Consider the following 20,576-nt stretch of genomic DNA (forward strand, 5'->3'; position numbering starts at 1 on the left):
GGCCCTGAGCGTGGCACAGCGGGGCTGGGAGAGCCCCCGTGCGTCAGGAGCCGTGAACAAGGGCCACGCTCCATCCTGTGGGCGCAGCTGGGCCACTGGCAGGTCCGGCCGCTGAGGCTCACGCTGCGGCTGGTGGGGCCCCTGGCGGCTTCAGAGTCCCTGTGGCCCCTGCCCCGCTCGTGGTGGCCAGCACCACCGTGTTCTCCAGTGCAGCCCACAGAGCCGCCAAGGAAGCGCGTGTCCTAGCGCTCTGTCGCTCCGGCGGCTGGGGACCGCTGGCGCTTGGCTCAGTGTGACCTTGGCTCCTGGCTCTCTCCCCTTCTTTCCACAGACGCCCCTCACCATGAGGTCCTAGCTAGTCAGTGTTTTTCTCCCCCGACCACTCCTTGAAAAGAGAAGCGGGGCGCCTGGGTGGCGCAGTCGGTTAAGCGTCCGACTTCAGCCAGGTCACGATCTCGCGGTCCGTGAGTTCGAGCCCCGCGTCAGGCTCTGGGCTGATGGCTCAGAGCCTGGAGCCTGTTTCCAATTCTGTGTCTCCCTCTCTCTCTGCCCCTCCCCCGTTCATGCTCTGTCTCTCTCTGTCCCAAAAATAAATAAACGTTAAAAAAAATTAAAAAAAAAAAAAAAAAAAAAGAGAAGCCCGATCCCGCCACGGGAGGGAACCAGGCTGGGCGACACGGCCGCCTCCTCGCCATCCTCACCCGAAGCCCGGGCAGCCACCCCCTGACTCCGGGGGGAGGCAGTGCTGGTGACGGTGGTGGCCAAGGGCAATGATTCTGCCCTCAGGACACAGTGCTCCAGCTCCCACCGGACGGTGTGCCGGCTGCAGAAGAGCTCGCCTCGGGGCCAATCTCGAGACACGAGAAGACACAGAGACGGGAATGTGGTGTGACCCATGGCTGCTCCGTGGCCCCTGACCTCTCGGGGCAGGTGGCAGGAGCTCGGGCAACTTGGCCCAGAACCGGACCCTGCCCTGGACCAGACCCTGCCCAGGAATGGACCCTCAGGCTGCTATGGCCCCGCTGGCCTCCTCCTCCATCAGACCCCTGAGCCAATGGCCGTGGCATGGACTCGATGCCATCAGACCCAGAGAGCAAGCTTCTGGCCTGGGGCTCTGGTGACCCTGTGGGCAAAGCCTTTCCAGCTGGTGGTGTAGGCAGCAACCCCTCAGCTCTGCTCCTGAGGGCCCTTCTCTCCTGACAGCGTGTCCTTCCTGATCTGATCAAGGGGTCTGCCATATAGATAGACCCAGATGAGTCTGGAGGCCTCTGCTCAGAGCTCCTGGGGCCACAAAAGCTGTGATTTCTGTCGCTGGAGGAGGAAACATCCACACAAACCACGTATGTTAAGGAGGGGAAGACAGAAGAGGTGGGACCACCCTCCGGCTGGGGCTTGAGCCCCTCGCCACCGGGCTTCAATCCAGGGTCCAGCCCCGGACAGGAGAGCACCCTCTTTGCCTTTGAATGGGCACCTGCGGGTCAGGAAAGGCTGAAGAGATGTCTGCCACTCTCAGAAATATCGAACACTCCAGAAAATTACGTCATGACTGGAATTCCTAATTGTTTACGGAAAGGACTCTCAATGGAAATTTACCACGTAAACACAAACACCCCAGTTCTGTTTCAAATAAACAGCAGAAAACGCAAGGCAGCATGCGGTGGTACGGCCGGTTGCCAGTATCCACCATCAGAGGAACACGGAGTTCTTGTTTCTTGGGGTGGATCCGTGTAACCCTCCACCTCAGGCAGGTGTGAGGGCCCAGGAGGACGGGCCGCCTCCGTCCCTCCCGCTGAACCCCGAGGGTGAACGTGGAAACAGGCGCGGTGCGCGACTCTGGAAATTTGGGCCGGAAGCCGCCGGTCACGTTTCAGCGTGAGCAGCGCCAGGACACCTGGCCACCCGACGAAAGCACTTCCCAGCCACACAGGCCGCGAGCGTGTCCCGCCTGACCGCCACATTGGCGGTGCTGTTGATTCTCATTCAAGGACGGGACGCAGCTGTGTCGTGGGCCACCGGCGGGCAGATGACGCCCAGCTGGGACACGCGGAGTCCCCGGCCTCCTGCACAAACGCCTGGAACCGCGTCATGTAACACACGCTCCAAACGCTTTCAAAAGAAGCCTTTTTGCCCGGTTTCATAAGGACCAGACCACAGAGACAAGTCCGAAGATGACTTCCTGACCACCCAGGGTGACAGCTGCAAGCCCCAAGCAACCACCCCGCCTCTCCAGGCTTCAGGGGGTCAGTTCCGACGGGCTCCCGCTGTCCCTCCCACTGCCCCACTACCCCCTCCGGTCCGGTGGGCTCTCCGTCTCGCCACCAGCCCCCAGGAGACGCAAGGCCAGTCCCACCCAGCGAAACGTGTCCCCCAGAGCAGGCACCAGGCTCGCCCTCTCCTTCCCTACAGACCACACGGGTGCCCCCGTATTCCAGCCCCCACGCAGCACACATGTAGTGGCTCACGAGGACGTCGTGTGGCTCAGCTAGTCCCAGGGCGGGCATTCTCCAGGAGACAGCTCCTCTGAGCACCTCCGGTGCAGGAGGCCACTTTGGGTGGTACTCAGGCCACACTCTGCCTGGACGCTGGAAGATGCCGGGGGCGACCGTCCCACGCCCAGAATCTCTGCCCACAGCTACTTAGAAAAGCGGGTGTGCAGGTTGAAAAGAAGTTCATCGCTGTCACGCAGAGGAAGCGCGTGGGGTACAGACGAGGGAGGAACCAGATGGGCGAGGCCCAGGGCAGGCGGGGCCGTGCCTGGTGGCACCGCGCCCGCAAGCCTCTCCCTGCCGAGCGCCAGCTGCCACGCCCGGCACCTGCCCCACACCGTCAGCCGCCGGCCCTCACGTGGGCCTGCCAGCAGCAGGGTGGCCCGCTGCACACAGGAGGAGGCCGAGACCAGAGACCCCAAGGGCCCAGCCCGGGGCCACACAGCAAACACAAGGTGGAGGGGGCTGGTTCGAGGTGGCGTCTGCTTCTCTGTGCTCCCGCTCTTTGTTTCCTCCTGCGTCCACCCCGGGGCCCCCTCCCTCTGCTTCGTTGCTTTCCCGCGCGTGGGAAAGCCGTGGCCTGGCCTGACCTCAGCGAGGACCTGGGGTCTGACAAGGCAGCCGGCATCCGCCGCGTCTCTGAGCGCCAGGAAGTGCTCAGGAGGAGAAGCCTGGCCCTCCAGCGGCCTGGGGAGCACAGACAGGAGGCCTCGCTGCCCCGCGCCGGCGGGACGGGCCCAGGGCGCACTCCCGGCCCCGAGTGCGGGTTTGTCCCACAGTGCACAGGAGGGCCACGCCAACATCTAAAAAAGATCCCGTCCTGCCCAGAAATGAGGAATGGTTTCTCAGAGAACAAAAGCCTTTTATGTGAACTATAAAAAGTTACTGGATCAACAACCTATTATCATCGTGGAATAAATTGCCGATCTGAGCGTCAGCTGGGACGGCGCCCGGTTCAGCCCTCCACCCTGCAGATCCAAGGAGCGCAGGTCACAGAAACTCCCTCTCGGGCCATGCGCCAAGGGCCCCCACCCGGTCCCAGCTCCTCCCCGAGGCTGAGGGTGCAAACCAGGAAGGGCGGGCACACCCCTCGGCACATCTGGGCCCCAGCACAGCTGCAGCCGCTGAGCACGCAGGAAGGCGCACTGCGGCTCCCCGCCAAGCCCCAGGGACGGTCCGGGTTCCCATGCTCAAGACGCCAGCGCGGCCAGCCCGCTGCAGGCTGGGCTGAAAGGCAACGCTCTCCCCGGGAAGGGGAACTCAGAGATGACCCAGGCCCCCAACCACACACCGTCCACACCCCATTCATGCTCCAGAAAGGCTGCAGGCCTGGATGTCTCCTGCCCCTGCTGCCCCACTTCGGCCTAGCCCTACGTGCCCAGGTGGGAGCAGGACAGAGGTCCGCGACAGGTGGACACCTGTTCTCCGTTGTCCAGAGTGAAAGGGTCTGCCCGGTGGGACGTCAGTGGAGACACCTCGTAGAGGCCCCAGGAGCCTTCTCCAGGGGAGCTGACGGAGGCCCTGCAGCCCCAACCCCGATGAGTGCCACGAGGCGACAAGTACAGAGCCATCCTGGGCTTGGAGGAGGGGGCCAGGTTCTGGAAGAGGCTCGGTCCCTGGGGCCCCACCCTGGAAGCCTGGGGGGGTAGCCACGTCCCAAGGAAAGCAGCCGCTGCCGAGACCACTGTTCCCTGTCGATAGGGACACTGGTTTACACGACATCAAACCTGCCCCCACTGATCCCTGGCCTTCCACAAAGCACCAAGGGAGCCATTTATGGCCTCATACCGTGCCCCAGGGTGTGCAGACCAGATGGGAAGGCCCCTCCTGCTGTCACCGACTGACTTCTGTCCGGAGGGGCTGCAGCTACAGACCAATGCCCGGCCCTGACCCGGCAGGACGAAGCTGTTTGCGATCGCGGGGTCCTGAATGGCTCCCTCTGGGCACCTCCCAAGGCCTGAACCTGAACCTCATCCCCCCAGGGCCCAGCACGCCTGATCTTCTGTGCTCTGTGAAGGCCCTGCTCCCCAGCGATGCAAGGGCATCCCCGAGAAACGGTCGCACCACTGACACGTGTCACCCCCAGGGGAGGCCAGCTGGGATGATGGCCCCTTCCAGGTGGCCCAGGGCACAGTCACCTCTCCTCTCCAACCATCCTGCCTTCTGGCAGGACCGGCACTACCAGAAACTCGGGTTTCTGGAGAGAAACCAGAAAGTCAGATGTTCAGGTCAAAGTCTCCTGACTGAATATTGGCAACTGCTTCCAACCCGTCTAAAACACACTCCGGGTCATCTTCGGGCTGGACGTGGCACAAAGGGCCACCGCTTTGCAAGCTCAGCTCCAGAGGGAAGGAGACATCACAGCTTCACGGTGCTGTTCCCTGTGCTCGGTCCCTCCCGCTGCCCCTGGGGCTGGGATGCTCACCGCCATCACGAGCCCGTATCACAGACAAGTCTCAGAGGGCGGGCGCCTCACCCCAGATCACAGAGTCTGTCCAGGGCTACACCTGGGGCTCTTCCAGAGCTGCCCGCCTCCAAAACCCTGCTGGTTCGCACACTGTTTCCCATGGGCCAGCTGCCCACCCCGGGCACTGCAAAATGTTGGGTCCACACAACTGAGACAAACGTGAGCATCTTCTATTTAATGGTGACGCGTTTGTTCTCACGTATACTTGAAAACTCAGGGTCTAAGGACACGAGCGCTTACACTTGACCCTTATCAAGGAGTGGTATCAGTTCAGGAGGAGGAGGAGCAAGGAGGAGGGGGAGAGAAAAGGGGAGCCGGTGGTGACACTGCCCTCCTCCTTACTGGCTGTCCCATCAGCCACCACCTGCGGATCCCCCTCAGATGAGTCCCCCTACCCTGGGAAGCCAGCGGAGCCACAACAGAGCCTCCCCTGGAGTCAGAGTCACATCACGGGTGTCAAACTTGGGTTCCCGCAGGCCCAGATGGCGACCTGAACACCCCAGGGCCTCAGAGCCCAGTGGATGGCAGCTCAGATGTGAAGTCCAGAGCCCTTCTCAGATCCCCCGTCATCCCAGGGGGAAAACAGAGAGAAGTCCTAGTTTTTAGGTGGAATCTCCCAATTTTAAAACGTTTGCAATGAACTCATGATTCGGAAGCAGGCAAACCTCTTTGGGCCCCAGGGGAAAGGCAGCCTTCTCCAAACGAATGTTCTCCCCCGGGCCCAGCTGCCCCCTTCGGGTAGGTGGGCCGGCTTGTGCGTCCCTGTTCTCAGTAGGAGCACACTCGGCCGGCACAAAGCAGGAGCCCACCAGGGCTGGACGTCCTGAGCCACCCCTGCGCTGGAACGTCTGCTGGGGACGAGGATGATGGTTTCCCCGTTTGGGATTCTCTCAACCCCGACACGGTGAGTGCGGCCTCTGGACAGCTTTCGTCACAGTCCTTCCCGCTGACGACTACCTGAGACGTGGCCTGTTTTCATGGAGACGCTCGGCTCAGGCCGAGCTGGACCTTCTCCCCACTTCCCCGCCCTGGAGACACAAGCGGATGCCGTTTGCACTGTGGGTCCCGCGGGACGGGGTTGGGGGGATGGTGAGAGGTGGGACCACAGAGGCGCCGGGGGGTGGGGGGGTGAGAGGTGGGACCACGGAGGCGCTGGGGATGGGGGGGGTGAGAGGTGGGACCACGGAGGCGCTGGGGGTGGGGGGGGTGAGAGGTGGGACCAGGGAGGCACTGGGGGTGGGGGGGTGGTGACAGGTGGGACCACGGAGGTGCGGGGGGTGGGGGGGTGAGAGATGGGACCACGGAGGCACTGGGGGTGGGGGGGTGGTGAGAGGTGGGACCACAGAGGCGCTGGGTGTAGGGAGGGTGAGAGGTGGGACCACGGAGGTGCTGGGTGTGGGGGGGGGGGTGAGAGGTGGGACCACGGAGGCGCTGGGTGTAGGGAGGGTGAGAGGTGGGACCATGGAGGCGGTGGGGGGTGATAACCGAGCAGAACATATGTGTGATGTAGCTATTTATGTGCAAGTTGTGGGGCGGGGCATCTCAAGGACAAGTCAAAACAGCGCTGCTCACAGTCTCCACCGACCCCTGAACACCCGCCAGGGCCCCGGGCTCAGACCCTGGAAGAAAACAGGCCGGGCCCAATGGGAGCGACAGTCCCGAGCTCTTGCTGGCCCTGCCGTCAGAGACCTGGACACAGCGATGCTGTGGCACGAGGCAGCAGGGCCAGAGGATGAGCTGGAAAGGAGCAAAGGCAGCACGAACCTTAGCCATTTTCTCGAAGGGAATGCCGTGACCCAGGCCAGCCCAGCTGCCCGAGGTACAGCATACCAACCGCACGCGGCGCTGCAGGCAGGGACGAGGCCCTGCCCTGCGCTCATCCCCGGGTGCGGACGGAGCAGCGCGGGGACCGAGCACGTCTCCTGCGTCCCCGTGCCACCTGCAGTGCCTCATGGGAGGACGCCATACAAGACACCAGGGGCCCAGGGGCTGCGCCGGTCCCTGAACCACACGATCACCGGCTTCACTTGAGGCAACAGACCCCCCGTGTTCAGCGAACTCCAGCTCGTCTAAGGGACGGGTTCTGTTCCTTCGCAGCCTCACGGCGACACGCCACAGATGTCGCGCGACAAACCGTCCAGCAGCCACCCGTGGCCACACCAGCCAGGGGAGACGCGTCCCACAGAAGCAAGCAAGCTACTTGTTCCTTGTGACGTAGAAGGACACCTCGCGCCCCAGCCCCGAGGCACAGCTGGACAGTGTCCACATCAGCACGGCCTCAGCGGCCGAGGGACGACGAGCAGCAAGCATCTGTCTGTCTCCACGTCCGGTCAAATCAGCCAGAGCGAGGGGGGCTGGAGGCAGCGGCTCCCAGGAGGGACGGTGCCGCCCCGCAGTGGTGGCTGTGCACGCCGAGGCGTCCGAGCATCTTCTCCAGGGATCTGGATGCCGCGGAGCTGGAAGGGGCTTCCTGCTGATGTGCAGCATCCGAATCCCCCAGAGATACCCAGCACCCGAGGATGCTCTTTACACGGCAGGAGGGACTTTGCAGATGGACTTAAGCTAAAGATCTCGAGATGGGAAGGTTATCCTGGAGGCTCCAGCGGGGCCCCTTCAAGAGGGAGGCAGGAGGGTCCCGTCAGAGAGGCGGGCATGCCTACGGAAGTCGGGTCAGGAAGAGAAGTTTAGCAGTGCCTCTAGAAGCAGCAAAAGGCAAGAAACAGATCGTCCTCGGGAGCCTCCAGAAGGAGCGCAGACCTGCTGACACTGGGTTAGCCCCACGAGACCGAGCCCGGGAGTCTGACCTCCCGACTGCAGGACAGTAAGGCCGTGTTGTTTCAAACCCTTGCCTGGTGGTAATTTGTTGCAGCAGCAATAGGAAACCAGCACACCCCTCTTCTGGAGAAGCAGTGGACACACCTGACGGAAGACACGTTTGGACTGGCACATGGCCAAAACAGTCAAATTAACAAACGAGGCTAGTAGATGATGTCACAGGCAGACAGGACTTGGAAGTCAGTAAGGACACAAATGGTATAAAAAATAAAACCGCAGGGCGCCTGGGGGGCTCCGTCGGTTAAGCGTCCGACTTCGGCTCAGGTCACGATCTCACGGTCCGTGGGTTCGGGCCCCGCGTCGGGCTCTGTGCTGACGGCTCGGAGCCTGGAGCCCGCTTCGGATTCTGTGTCTCCCTCTCTCTCTGCCCCTCCCCTGCTCACGCTTTGTCTTTTCTCTCTTAAAAAATAAACATTAAAGAATTAAAAAAAAATAAAACTTCAAATAAGAATGACACCAGCACGATGCGACTTTGTGCTCGCTGGAGTTTGCAACCATGCGGGGAGATCGGTGCTGGCAAGCCCCTCTGTGTACAGCACAAATTGCTCAACCCTCTGAAGGGCAGTGTGTTATGGGTATCAAATGTAAAAATGGGTATCTCACCCAAAATGGCCAAGGCAGCCCAGAAAAACAAAGCCAGGGCCCCATGTAGTCTTAGAGCCTTAAGACAGTTAGGTCAGCGGGTAGTGGCAGCAGGAACAGAGTCCAGAGACAGGGCCACACAGACACAGTCACTTGATTTACAACAAGGTGACGCTGCCTTGGAGGGGATGCTGACCCTCCCGGAGAATGGAGACCCTGACTATGCTTCGCAGCACACACAGGGACAATCAGAGAAGGCCTAGGAGGGAAAACACAAGAGTTCCTTCGTGACGCTGGGTGGGGCAAGGTTCGGGGAGAGGGCACACGGAGCGCGCGGTTGAAGAGAAGCTTGGCGCGTCACACCGCGTTAGAGGTTAGAGCTGCAGCTCATCAGGAGATACCCCAAGAATAAGAAGGCAAGACCCAGGTGAAAAAGGTATTTGCCATTTACGTAGCCAACAAATGAGTCCCACCCAACGTGTATAAAGAAGTCCTAAAAAAAATCAGTAAGAGAAAAAAAGCAGACCACCCACAGGGAAATGGGCAAAAGACTTGAATAGGACAGACAAAAAAGGATATCAGAATGTTCAATAAACATGCAAAAAAGTGACAAACTTCACTAGTCATCAGGAAAAAGCAAAACAGAAATGAGCCACCGTGAGCCACCAGGACAGCTAAGGTAGGAACAACAGACACCTCAAATGCTGGCAGCTGGGACTGTCACATGCTGATGGTGGCGGGTAAATCAGCATCCACTCTGGGAACCAGTTGGCATTACCAACCCAGGCTGAATACATGCATGCCCTAGGACCTGGCAGTTCCGTTCCCGGGTTGGCACCCAAACTGTGGGTTGTGGGTGTGCACGGTTCCCACACGGCATTGCCTGTGCCCAAGCAGCACTGTCATCCCACCCACATCTGACCAATGGAGCCACCTGGGAGGGGTCCTTGATGGGGTGTGGGTGATCTCACACACAAAGTGGGTGTTCACTTTGTGAAGAGTTGCCGTGCTGTGCACTCATGCGTGTGCATTCCCATAAGCTTGCTGTACTTCCCTGACACACAACATTTCAAAATCGTGAGGACCGAGAAGCCGGGTCTGGAGAGTGTGAACTCCAGCTCCAACATGTGGTTCTAGGACTCCACTGGCCCCTGCGCTGAGGAAATGCAGATCCGCCTTAAACGTCCACAATGAAGTATAAAGTGGAAGAACAATGTGCAGACATTAACGGAGCAACCCTACGACGCTCTCCTAAAGTGGTAACTGAGCAGGAACACGGAAGGCCCATTAGGGTGTTGTCCACGATAATGAAAACACGAAACAACGTGTAGCCACAGAACGATGACAAAGAGACACATGGTAACGCAGCCACAAAAATGACTTACGCTGTTTCGTTATCGGCACGGAAACAAGCATGGAAAATGAAAACAGGGAGAGCGTACCCCACTTACAAGAAACTGTGTGTACAGCCCACAAGTTTAGCTGCAGAAGCTCCTGAGGGGAGAGCATCAAAATGTGAACATCGGTTATTGCGGCTGGTGGGATTTCAACCATGCTGGACTACATATGCACGCGGGTGCCCATGCGTGTCCACATGTGTGCATGTATGTGTGCATGCATGTGGCTGTGTCCATGTACGTGTGTGCCCATGTGTCCACGTGTGTGCATGTGTGTGCACGTGTTCACATGTGTGTGCGCATGTGCATGTGTGTACACATATGTGTGTGTGCACATACGTGTGTGCCTTGTGCACATGTGTGCATGTGTGCTCCTGTGTACCTTGCACACGTGTGTGCATGCATGTGTGCACGTGTATGTATGTGTGTGCCTGCTTGCGTGCACATGTATGTGTGCGTGTGTGCATGCTCGTGTGTATGTGTGCCGTGTGTGCCTGCATGAACATATGTGCATGTGTGCACTTATGTGTATGTGCCTTGCGTGCATGTGTGTGCACATGCATGTGCCTGCATGCGTGTGTGCATGGGTGTGCCTGTGTGCGTGCCTATGTGTTTGTGTTCATGTACATGTGCGCAGGTGTGTGTGTACGTTCATACATGTGTGCGTGCTGTGCTTTCAAACAGCCATATGTGGGCACCGTGGTTTTCACTATAGTCTGCAAGGCAGGAATATTCTAGGTCCCTAGTGCACCAAAAAGTGACCACAAGAAGACAAGGAAGCACCTTTCTCACTCACAACGAATCCGAGAGAAGTCACGGCTGCACACTACAACCCACCGGGAGGGTTCACGCCTCAGACCGGAATCAAGCCCACTTGCCTGCGCTTCACTTATATCTGGTTCTGATGGTCATAGTTTAAGAATCACAGAGAAGTGGTTCTTTCACAGCCTAAACCAGGAGAGCCAAACCATGCCCAGAGTGCTACACACGTTCAAACAGCAGGCAGTGACGCAGCAGTGAGCAGGACTGGGGCGCTCCGGGCATCGGAAGGGTAGAGGCCGGGGATGCCGCCCAGCACCCCGAACGCACAGGACTGCCCGCAACAACAGCGCCGCGGCGGGGACGCCCTGACAAGAAGCAGCTCCTCAGTGTGATGGGGAGCGAAAGAGGCGGATGCCACGGGAGTCGGGAGATTCCTGCCTGAACGACCAGCGAACAGCAGGGGCCGAAGCTCTGTGCCCCCGTGTGTCTGCGCCTCACTATGCCCGTGGAGACGTGAGTGCTGGGGGCTTGGCGTCACTTGGGGGCCTGATCGCCTGGGGCCTGGCGCTGATCAGCCCTGCCAATGAGATACAGGTGTGCTGGCTCTCAGTGACCAACGTGCCCCCCGGGCAGTGAGGCGGGCACTTTGGGGAGAGCAGACTTCTGCCAGGCTCAGGAGGGAAGCTTAAGAAAACCAGTCAGTGCCCCGGGGGGAACTGAACAGGCCCAAGGCCGTGATGGAGCCCCGAGACAAGGCAGCGCCGGCCCCAGGCATGCCCACAACACACAGTTCTCACTGTGCACACTCCAGAGCCCGGGGTCTGAACACCGACTGGGCTCACGAGCAGAGAAACCGATGGCGCCCAGCGCCCAGGGTAACAGACTCAATGCCGCGGTGGGGGCAGCGGGGGCAGAGGGGTAAGGAGGCGTCCGCTAAGGGACCCCCAGGACAGCTCTAGGCCCGGCCTGCCTCCACCATCCCTTGGAGACCCCTCCGAGCCCACACTCCACTCTGCGCCTCAACCCTGGGCCCCAGGCCTTGGCCCCGTCGCCGCAACAGAAAAGCTGCCGGCCGAACCCCATGCTTCCCCCGGCAGAGTCGGGGAGACCACCTGCACCCTGTGTTTCTTCTGAGCTCGCCCCACAAGGCGCGCTGGTGAAGGCCTCCTCGAGAAATGCTTCCCATCAGACGTATCGCTTTAATTCAAAAAAGCCTGCCTCCAAAAACATCCTCAGAAATGCAAAAGCAACCTTCAAAAGAAAAAGCCCCAAAACCCTAGAGAATGCCTGGCGAAGACAAGCCTCAATTACCACCCTCTCTGGGTATGATAAAAATTCCTCTCCGCCTCTCCTCAAGACGAGAGTCTTTGCTCAAAACCTTTCTCTTTTAAAAATAACTGCAGTAACCAACCATTAAAACAGGGACTGCATTTTAATCTACCCTTTCTTTTTCTCTGGTTTTGAAACTGGCACCTTCCGACTTCACAGAAGACACGAACGCAGACTTCCAGCCACCATCCAGCACTACTGCACTGGGCGCCAGATCAAGACCAGCAGACCCGGAATGCAAGCTGCTTCAGAGACTCTGGAAGTGTCTGTGCCCCCCCCCCCCAACCACACACCCCACGCTCTCACTGTCTTCTGGGCCCAGCAGGATGCTACTGTGTGTAGCAAGAAGACATCAAGGGCCACCGAAAGACAGCAAAGCCTTCTACGACAAAGAGATGCCTCTCCAAACCCTCTGTCCTTAGCTTCTTGCATCTAGAAGCCGAAAGGATGTCCTTCACGGAAAACAGAATGTGTTCCCAAAAAAGCACGTCAACAGTACCTTCCAGCTGAAGCCCTGGTGACTTCCAACTTCCCTCAAAGCCACCTCCCACCGCCGTCCACGGGGACCCGGGTCACGCCTCCCACCGCCGTCCACGGGGACCCGGGTCACAGGGAGTCTGGACTCAGACGGCCCCGCAGAGCTTCCTACACCTGTTGCTTCCCAGCCTCCCCCTCCCCCCTCACCACCATGGGCAGGAATTCACTCTCATCTGGCTTTGCCACTCCCCAAACCATAGTGGGGCACCTAATCTGTCAAATCCACTCCTCGTTAGCCGTGGCTCACGGCTCACAGCGTCGCATCTTCAAAGATGAACTAAACACCCAAGATCTCAAGAGCGATCTCAAGAGAGGTAAAGGACAGAATCGGGCCGGAGCGCTCATTCTCAGAGTCAGCGCACTGGCAGGGCCCGAGCGCCTCCCTCTCTCCACAGTCTGTCACTCCACGGCCCCGGGACACTGGCAGAGGGCCGGCACGAGGGAGGGCAGAGGCAGGCCTGGGAGGGCCCGCTCCCACGTAGACATGAACCCCCCAGAGGAAGGTGCAGAACAAGGTCACTCACTGCAACAGATCGTTTGTAACGACAAATGTGGGTGACGGCGCAAATGCCCACGCCCGGCAGAGGAGCCCGCCAAGCCCCGGATGGCTGAATAAAGCCCCACAGTGGAGCCCCCGGGCACCTGCCTGTACGCATCTCACCTCAGGACCCTGCGGGGCCACGTCCACACGCTCCAAATAAGTCAGCCCCTAAGATCGCCACAAGGGGGGCACACCCATCGCGCAAGGCAAACAAGCAGGGGCGGACCTAAGTGTGTCACAAAGGAATCACGAAGCCACTCTGAAGGTAAGAAAACCAGCCCGGCTCGCTCTGACAAACAGCGAGAACCACACGGCACATGGCTAACGACAAAGAGGACAAACACCGTCCTCCAGTTAGTACGATTGCTTCCCACAGGGGAAGGGCTGAGCAATTCCAGAATTATGCACCCGGCTTGAACAAATACGAGAAAACACCGAGAATCACGACAGCCAGGTTTCTAACTCGGGAAAAGGAGGACCCGGATGTAGAAAAGCCCGAATGACCCCTGGGTGTCAGGTTGGAAACAGTTGTCAGGAGGAACTCGTGTCTCAACACCACACGTACAGACGCGTGCATGTAGATGCGTACGCCGGGTGCGAGTTTGCTTGTGCGTGCGTTCACACACTTCCTGGCTCTGTCCGCTCAGGGCCTCGAGCAGCAGTGGCACCCCGGCAGACGTGAGCGTCCCCGGCACCCAGACCCTGGTGTTTAAACACCAGTCCCCAGTAAGATAAAGCAGGGCTCCCTGGAGAAAAGGTTGCTTCCACGAGCCTAGAACACCTCTAACGGTAAGGAGAGACTCAAGATCCAGGATGGCATATCAAAGGGACACAGGAGCCAACTGGAGAAAGCTCGGGATGGTCAGGGCTGGGATCATCACTGGATTATAACCTACAGAATAAAATAAATATCTGTGAGTCGTATCGATATAAATAAGTGATTGGGCCCATAAATAGCAAGCTGCTCTCATAACAGAACTCTACTTAACAAATGTAGAAGCAATGACAGAAACGGGAAATCGCCTTTAGGCAAACGGTACAGCACTAGTTTTTACAGGCAGTAGCCGCGAATGGGAGATAAAATTCACGGTGAAATACGAGGAGACAAAGCGCAGCTGTGGGGTTTTGTGCTCTCCTCCGCAGGACACTCAAAATTCGCAAAGGGAACAACGGTGAGCTGACGGGAGATAAACCTGGCGGACGCCACCCGGGCCAGGCAGTCGCAGGGGACGTCACCAGGAACAGCAGGTGACACCCTTCGCTGCCTGTGTGTCCCCAAACCCACGGAAGGGACTCCTGGCCCCCAGCACCGCAGGATGGGGCTCTGTGGGGAGGCAGCGCCCCACAGAGGTGATGAGGTGCAGGGAGGCCCCGTCCCCTCCGACTGCTGTCCTTGTAAGACGCAGAGAGCAGGCCGCCCACACACACACAGGGCACGACCTCTGAGGGCACGGTGGGAAGGCGGCATCTGTGGGCCAAGGGGAGGCCTGGGGAGGGGCCAGCCCCACCGCACCTGCACCTGGACCCCCACACACCTGGACCGGGACCCCCACACACACGTGGACGTGGACCCCCCACCACACCCGGACCTGGACTCTGAGCCTCCACCGGGAGAGAATACGCCTCTGCTGTTCCAGCCGCCACAGGAAACTAACAGAGGCTGACGAGACACAGGAAGAAAAGCTTGATCTCGCTCTTGTGGTTTTCTCGTCAAAGGCGCATAACCCCAAAGGTTTGCATGACCCTCAGGTTTGCATCCTGAGAAAACATGAGTCCGTCCCCAAAGTGAGGGACGCCCCGCAAACTAACCGTGCGAAGCAGAAAGGTCACGGAGACAAAGAAGCCGCACGTTCGCCACGGGCTGGAGGAGTTGCCGAGAGCCGGACCCGCCGCGGGAACGAGCCCCAGCAGGTCAACGGACAGAACCACCGCCTGTCTGCAGCAAGGCACCATCAGCGCTCCCTTCCAGGCTTCAGAGATCGTACTTAAAACAGCAGCGGGAGGGGGCGTGGGTGAGTGGTACCTGGAAACGCTACTGTTTTGCAGTTTTTCTGGAAGTTTAAAATCACTTCAAATCAAAAGCTAAAAAAAAAAAAAAATAGAGCTTGTAAAGTGGTGACCTACTAGCTGAACTTGAACCCACAGGTATATTTCAGTCAACAAGGTGAAAAGCAAATCTGAATTAAGTGCCAACGGTACAAACGCAGAGATATAATTTAAAATCCAGATTCGTGGCTTCTTTTCACAAAACCACAAGTTGTGGCGATGCCCCATGGAACCACAGGACCAAGGCAACGGCCCCAGCGCCACGTTCCCACGGTCACAGCCGCAGCCCCTGGGGGCACCAACTCCTGAGACTGCCGGGCCCAGCGCCCGGGAGACCAACTCCGTCCACCAGCCCCGGGCGTCTCTGGGGCTCCGATGGGTCTGGACGCCGGGGTGAAGGCCCCCAGATGCTGCACGCTGGGGACCGGGCGCCCAGAGAAGCTCCGCCTTGACCGCGGGCAGACGTCAGGCTCCAGAGCCCGGGCTCAGCCTCTGCCCCGAGCACGCCCTGCACGTCTGCTTCGGGAGCAAATAACCTACGGGAGACACTTGACACCGAAGAGGAGAGACCTCCCTACCTTCCGGCACCTCTGAAGCCTGCAGCCTCGCACGAGCCAACGCACGAGACAAACGTGATTTTCGGGAACGTCCTCGGTCACGACTCGGCACTCCTGATGCGGCAGGAAGTACACGTGGCCCCGCGTCACATCCCGGCCCCGCAGCGCTCTCCTCTCTGCAGGTCGTGGGGCCAATAAAACTCCCCTCCTTGTTTTTTAAGGCAACTCGGAGAGTCTGTTCATTTGGCACTGGCACCGGTCACGCTTCTGGACGCGTGGTCCTCAGCCTGCGGGGCTGCGTCTGACACCCAGATGGGGCAGGGGTCAAGTGCACGGGGGCGTCGGCGCTGGCGTGTGCTCCTCCCGCCCGCCTGCTCACCGCCACTGGACCGACAGCACCACACGTGTGCTCCTGGGGGAGCGACACCTGCTTCCCTGCCACCTTCTGCCCCGGGGCAGGCCCGCGACCCCCAGGACCACTGACAGCCTCTCGCTCTCCCTCCTGGGGCTCTGCATTTGGGTTGGGGCCGCAGGCGCAGAGCACAGGGCGGCGCCCACTCACCTCACAGGGCTGAGGTGACAAAAGCAGGGCAGGGCCCCTGGTCTGAGACCCCTCCCCCCAAGTCCTGTGTGCTAGCAGGTGTCCTTCTGGAAAACTCTGCTTGCTAAAGTTAGCCACGGCTGGCCTCTGTTTCTGCACAGAAGACCCAGACAGAGCAGGAAGAGCTAACTGACCCGGTGGATGTCTTATCACCCTCGCGTGTATTACTACACACGACAAAACAGAGGCACAGAGAGGCGAGTCGCTTGGTCCGCATCACGGAGCCAGTGTCTGCGGAACAAGCGAACAAGCGAACGTGTGAGCACATGAGTGTCTTGGAGAACTAACACGCCTTCGTGATTACCTGCAGTGGCTTCCTGATGGACACCTTTCACGGCCACCTGGACCGCCACGCCGAGCCAACTCTGCAGGGGCCTTCTGATGGCCACACACCGGGACGGCAGGCACTGACCAGACCTCTGAGCCCCCGCCGTCCTGCCTGGGCTTCCTCACCAGCTGCCGTGGGGAGCCAGGGCCAGTGTGTGCTCCCACCGTGCCCGAGGCTCAGCCGGGGGTGAGGTCAGAATGCACAGAGGGGCAGACCCTCCCTTTGCACCCGTTCTCAGAGTCCTGCTGCTGGAACCTCATGGATCTCGTCATCAGACTCGATCCCCTCCAAGCGTCAGGAAAATCCTGACCCATGGCCTGTCCTGGGGACTCACAGTCAAAGTGAAAGCCCGTTTGATAAGTGAATTTCAGACAACAGCACTCAAAGCTGACAACACCTAGCTCTTTGAAACGCTCATATGGGTTTTCTAATTTTCACAGCGCCCAAAGAATCTACGTCTCGCTGGCCTGGCCACCTTCCGGGGGCAGCAAAGGTTCGCTTTCATTGACCAGGGAAAGGTGAGGGTTCAATCCTGAGCTGCAAATTACAATCCACATCAGATGCCGTGAGCGATTTTAACTGGCGGGAACGCCGACATCTCTGACCCACGTTTAGTCAGAAGACCGCAGCACTCCCTTCGGGCCGGGGCCCTCGGGGACATCTCAGGGCAGGGTGCATCTGCTCGTGCTCGCGTCCCCCTCAACAGCCTCTAACCGGCTGCCCGGCCGAGCATTCCGAGCTGTCCGAGCTGTTCGCTCAGCGGGCTCCCCGGAGTCAGACGGGACACTGCATCGGCAAAGGCTGCCAGTGGCTGTGATCGGCACGGCCAGGACTGGCGCAGCGGCCGAGAATCCGCGTAGCGGGGACGGGCACAGTAGAAGTGGCACAGCGGCCGTGGATCGGCACAGCGGCGTGGGCCAAAGCACAGGGGTGGGACTCCTGACTACCGGAAAGAAGCAAACACCGCAATGGCACCCGGATGCCGGACTCCCGACACGCACACATGCTCAAGGCTCGGCCGGCCACACGATGCTGAACAGGACACAGAGCCCGGCCACCCCGGCTGCCTCATCCATCCGACCCGGTCTCCGCCCGCAGGCCCGCCCGGGACCGGAATACGTGTGGGGGTCTCAAAGCAAAACTCCTCAATACCAGCAGGCTCTGTTTGGGCTCTTTGTTTCAGAGCAGGAACTGACCCAAGTTGGTTTCCTAAGGAAACAATGAGATTATCCCTTTTAACGCAGGCGTCCACGCGTCAGGAAATAAGCAGGAGGCAGAACAGTGCAGAAGAACTGGGGGGGTAGAAATACCCGCTCGCGGGGCCAGCGGACCCCTGGAAAAGTTTCAGGTTTTGTCTCGTTGGCTGGAAAGTCTCCTTGGGAAAACCCTGGAACGAGCCACCCTCCAAAAGCACAGTTTGCACCAGGCGGCATCGCGGGGGAGGGTGCTCCCCGGAAGGGGTGAGGCCAGAGGTGAGGGAGCCAGGGTCCCATAGATGGTGCCCCCCCCTCGGGAAAATGCCAACAGTAAGCACCACAATCTAACAATGTGCAGTAACTCGGTTTACCACCCGCAGCCCGTGGGCGCTGTGAGGAAGGTCGTGTGGGGTCGACATGGGGCGGCCCCGTTCTGAAAGAGGGGAAGGCAGGAGGGCTGGGGCTGTGTGGGTGGGAGAGCAGGCATAGGTGGTGGACCCTGGGGTGGCCCTGCTCAGAGAGGGCCTGTGAGGAGGAAGGAGCCCTGATAAGTGGAACAAATTCACCCCCCCGCCTTGCCAGTTCCGGGGTTCACGCCTGCCTGGCCACACAATAGAGGGGTGTGTGTGTGCGCGCGCGCACACGTGCTGGGTATGGGGCATGTACTGTGTCCATGTGTGCTAGGTATGGATGTGCGTGTGTGTGTGCCTGATATGGATATGTGTGTCTGTGTGTGTACTAGGCATGGGTGTGTGTGTGTGTTTTCTGGCTCTATGTACATCCATGCGTGTGCTGTGTGTGCCCATGTGTGTGTGCCCGTGTCTGGACCCCACAGAGCCCAGCACTCGAGCCCCGTGTCTTCCCCATCGTGCCCCCCCCCGCCCCCGCAGGCAGGTCCCTGGCCCTCCTGCTGGGTCTGCTGCCCTGGCTTCAGCCCGGGGTCCCTCAGCCCCAGGCCCAGTCTGGGCCCCAACGCCCGCCGTGAGTCCCGGCCTCGGCCTCCACTAGGGCAGCCTCAACCTCAACCCCACGACGGCCCCAGAGTCCTGAGAAAGAAGCCTTCTCTGCATTTGCACGCTCTCGGTTGCAGGCCGGCGCGGTCTCCGGGCCACACTGTGACACCCTCACCGCGGGAACACTAAAGACGCGCCCCCCTCGTGCGGACCAAACCTCCAAGGCCGCTGAGCCTCGGAGCTCTTCCCTCTGCATGGTGGCGGAATTCCCGCGGTGGCAGCGGGGGGACCTCCGTCCCAGGGACCAGTATCCTCTCCTTGGAAGGAGTCGTGCAAATGTGTGCCGAAGACAGGACAGCTGGGGGACAGAGTCGCTCACGCGGTGGGGGGGGAGGGGGGGTGGCGATATTCAGCGCGCACCGAGCCGCCTCCCTGAGCAAAGCTGGGAGCCACCGTTCCCGTTTCGCTGGAGGGAAGGCTTCACGCAGAAAGCCGGACTGGGACGCTCGGCCAGAGATCTATCCCCGAGGCCCAGAGTTTAGATTCTTCCTCAGAGAAACCTGAGTCACGGAAGATGCCAGCCAGGTGGGTGGGCTCACGTGGTCTGGGCTTCTGGAAGGTCAGTCTGGGCATGCGGGGGGAGGCGGCAACGGGGGCAGTCGGGAAGCCCCTGGCCCAGCAGAACTAAGGAGGAACAAGGGTTGTGAGCCAAGGGAATAAGGGGATGACGGGTCCTGGGTGGGGACCAGAGACAGCAACCCAGGCTGGCACCAAGGTTCAGGTGCAGACGGAGAGAAGGGCGGCACCGGGGCAGAAGCCAGGAGCACAGAGGAGTGACAGGCCCAGAGGAAACGCCCTGCTGGGCACCCAGAGTTCGGAAACCCACCGGAACAGACGCTTTGTGCTGAGGCCACGGGGGCCACGTAGGTTTGGGTCTTCAGTGACCTCTGTATGTGGCGACACTGACACGTCAGCATTTCTGTGGATTCGGACAGGTAAACACTTACGTGGTCCTGTGACAGGGACACCTGTGCAAGGAGTTAGAGGAGGTGATGCAGCGGGGACGGGCCAGGGGCACGGGGGCGGCCCCCCAAGAGGACACGTCTTGGAAGCCAATGAGGGGGTCGAGGGGCCACGGGCATCGACGGGACCCAACACTGTCCACACATCGGAGACAGTGGACGCTGGAAAGGGCCCTGCGCTCCGTGAGCCAGAGACCTCTGGACACCTGGAGAAGTTTGCGCAACTGGAAGAGAGGCTTCAGGACAGAGCGCGCAGAGGCACGGCGTCGCTCTAGGACACCTGCTGGGCGCACACCCAGGACCACAGCAGGGTCTGGAGGAGGTACCTGCACACCCACATGCTCGGCATCTTGCCGACAGGAGGGGGAAGCACCCCAAGTGTCCATCGGTGGGTGGCCGGGTAAACAAAATGTGGGGTGGCAGAAAATGCATGTTTTACGTACAGGAAAACGGGAGTGCTCTTCAGCCTTAAAGGAGGAACTTCTGACACGTGCTTCCACGTAGATGGACCTTGAGGACACGACACCAGATGGAATAAACCAGTCCCAGAAGGACAGACAGTGCAGGACTCTACTTACGTGAGGTCCCTAGAGGAGTCACTTCACGGTGACAGAGAGCAGGTGGTGGGCGCTGGGGGCTGGGGCAGGGGGTAGCGTCCGTGAGGGCAGAGCGTCATTTTGGGAAGGTGGCAGCGTCTGGGGACGGATGGGGGTGGCACAACAGCGTCCATGTGCTAATGCCATAGACTGTGTGCTTAGAAATGGGTAAGACGGCAAGTTTTAGATTATGTCTATTTTACCACAGTTTAAAATTCTCTTAATGGTTCGTGATTGTTTGAAAAAGAGAGAGAGGCCGGCTGCCGGGGCATTCCGAGGTCAGGACTGTGGGTGCAGAGGGAAGGGACGGACAGGAGAGGCCTGGGACACAGCGGTCGGCA

General features: G+C 59.8%; 1 protein-coding gene across 2 annotated transcripts in view; it reads right to left on the reverse strand.

Annotated features, from left to right (window-relative positions):
• Positions 1-20,576, reverse strand: part of ADGRD1 (adhesion G protein-coupled receptor D1) — a 125,436-nt gene that overhangs the window by 54,250 nt on the left and 50,610 nt on the right. The window lies entirely within an intron of this gene.

Source organism: Prionailurus bengalensis, chromosome D3 (assembly GCF_016509475.1).
Source record: "Prionailurus bengalensis isolate Pbe53 chromosome D3, Fcat_Pben_1.1_paternal_pri, whole genome shotgun sequence".
NCBI classification, from domain to species: domain Eukaryota; kingdom Metazoa; phylum Chordata; class Mammalia; order Carnivora; family Felidae; genus Prionailurus; species Prionailurus bengalensis.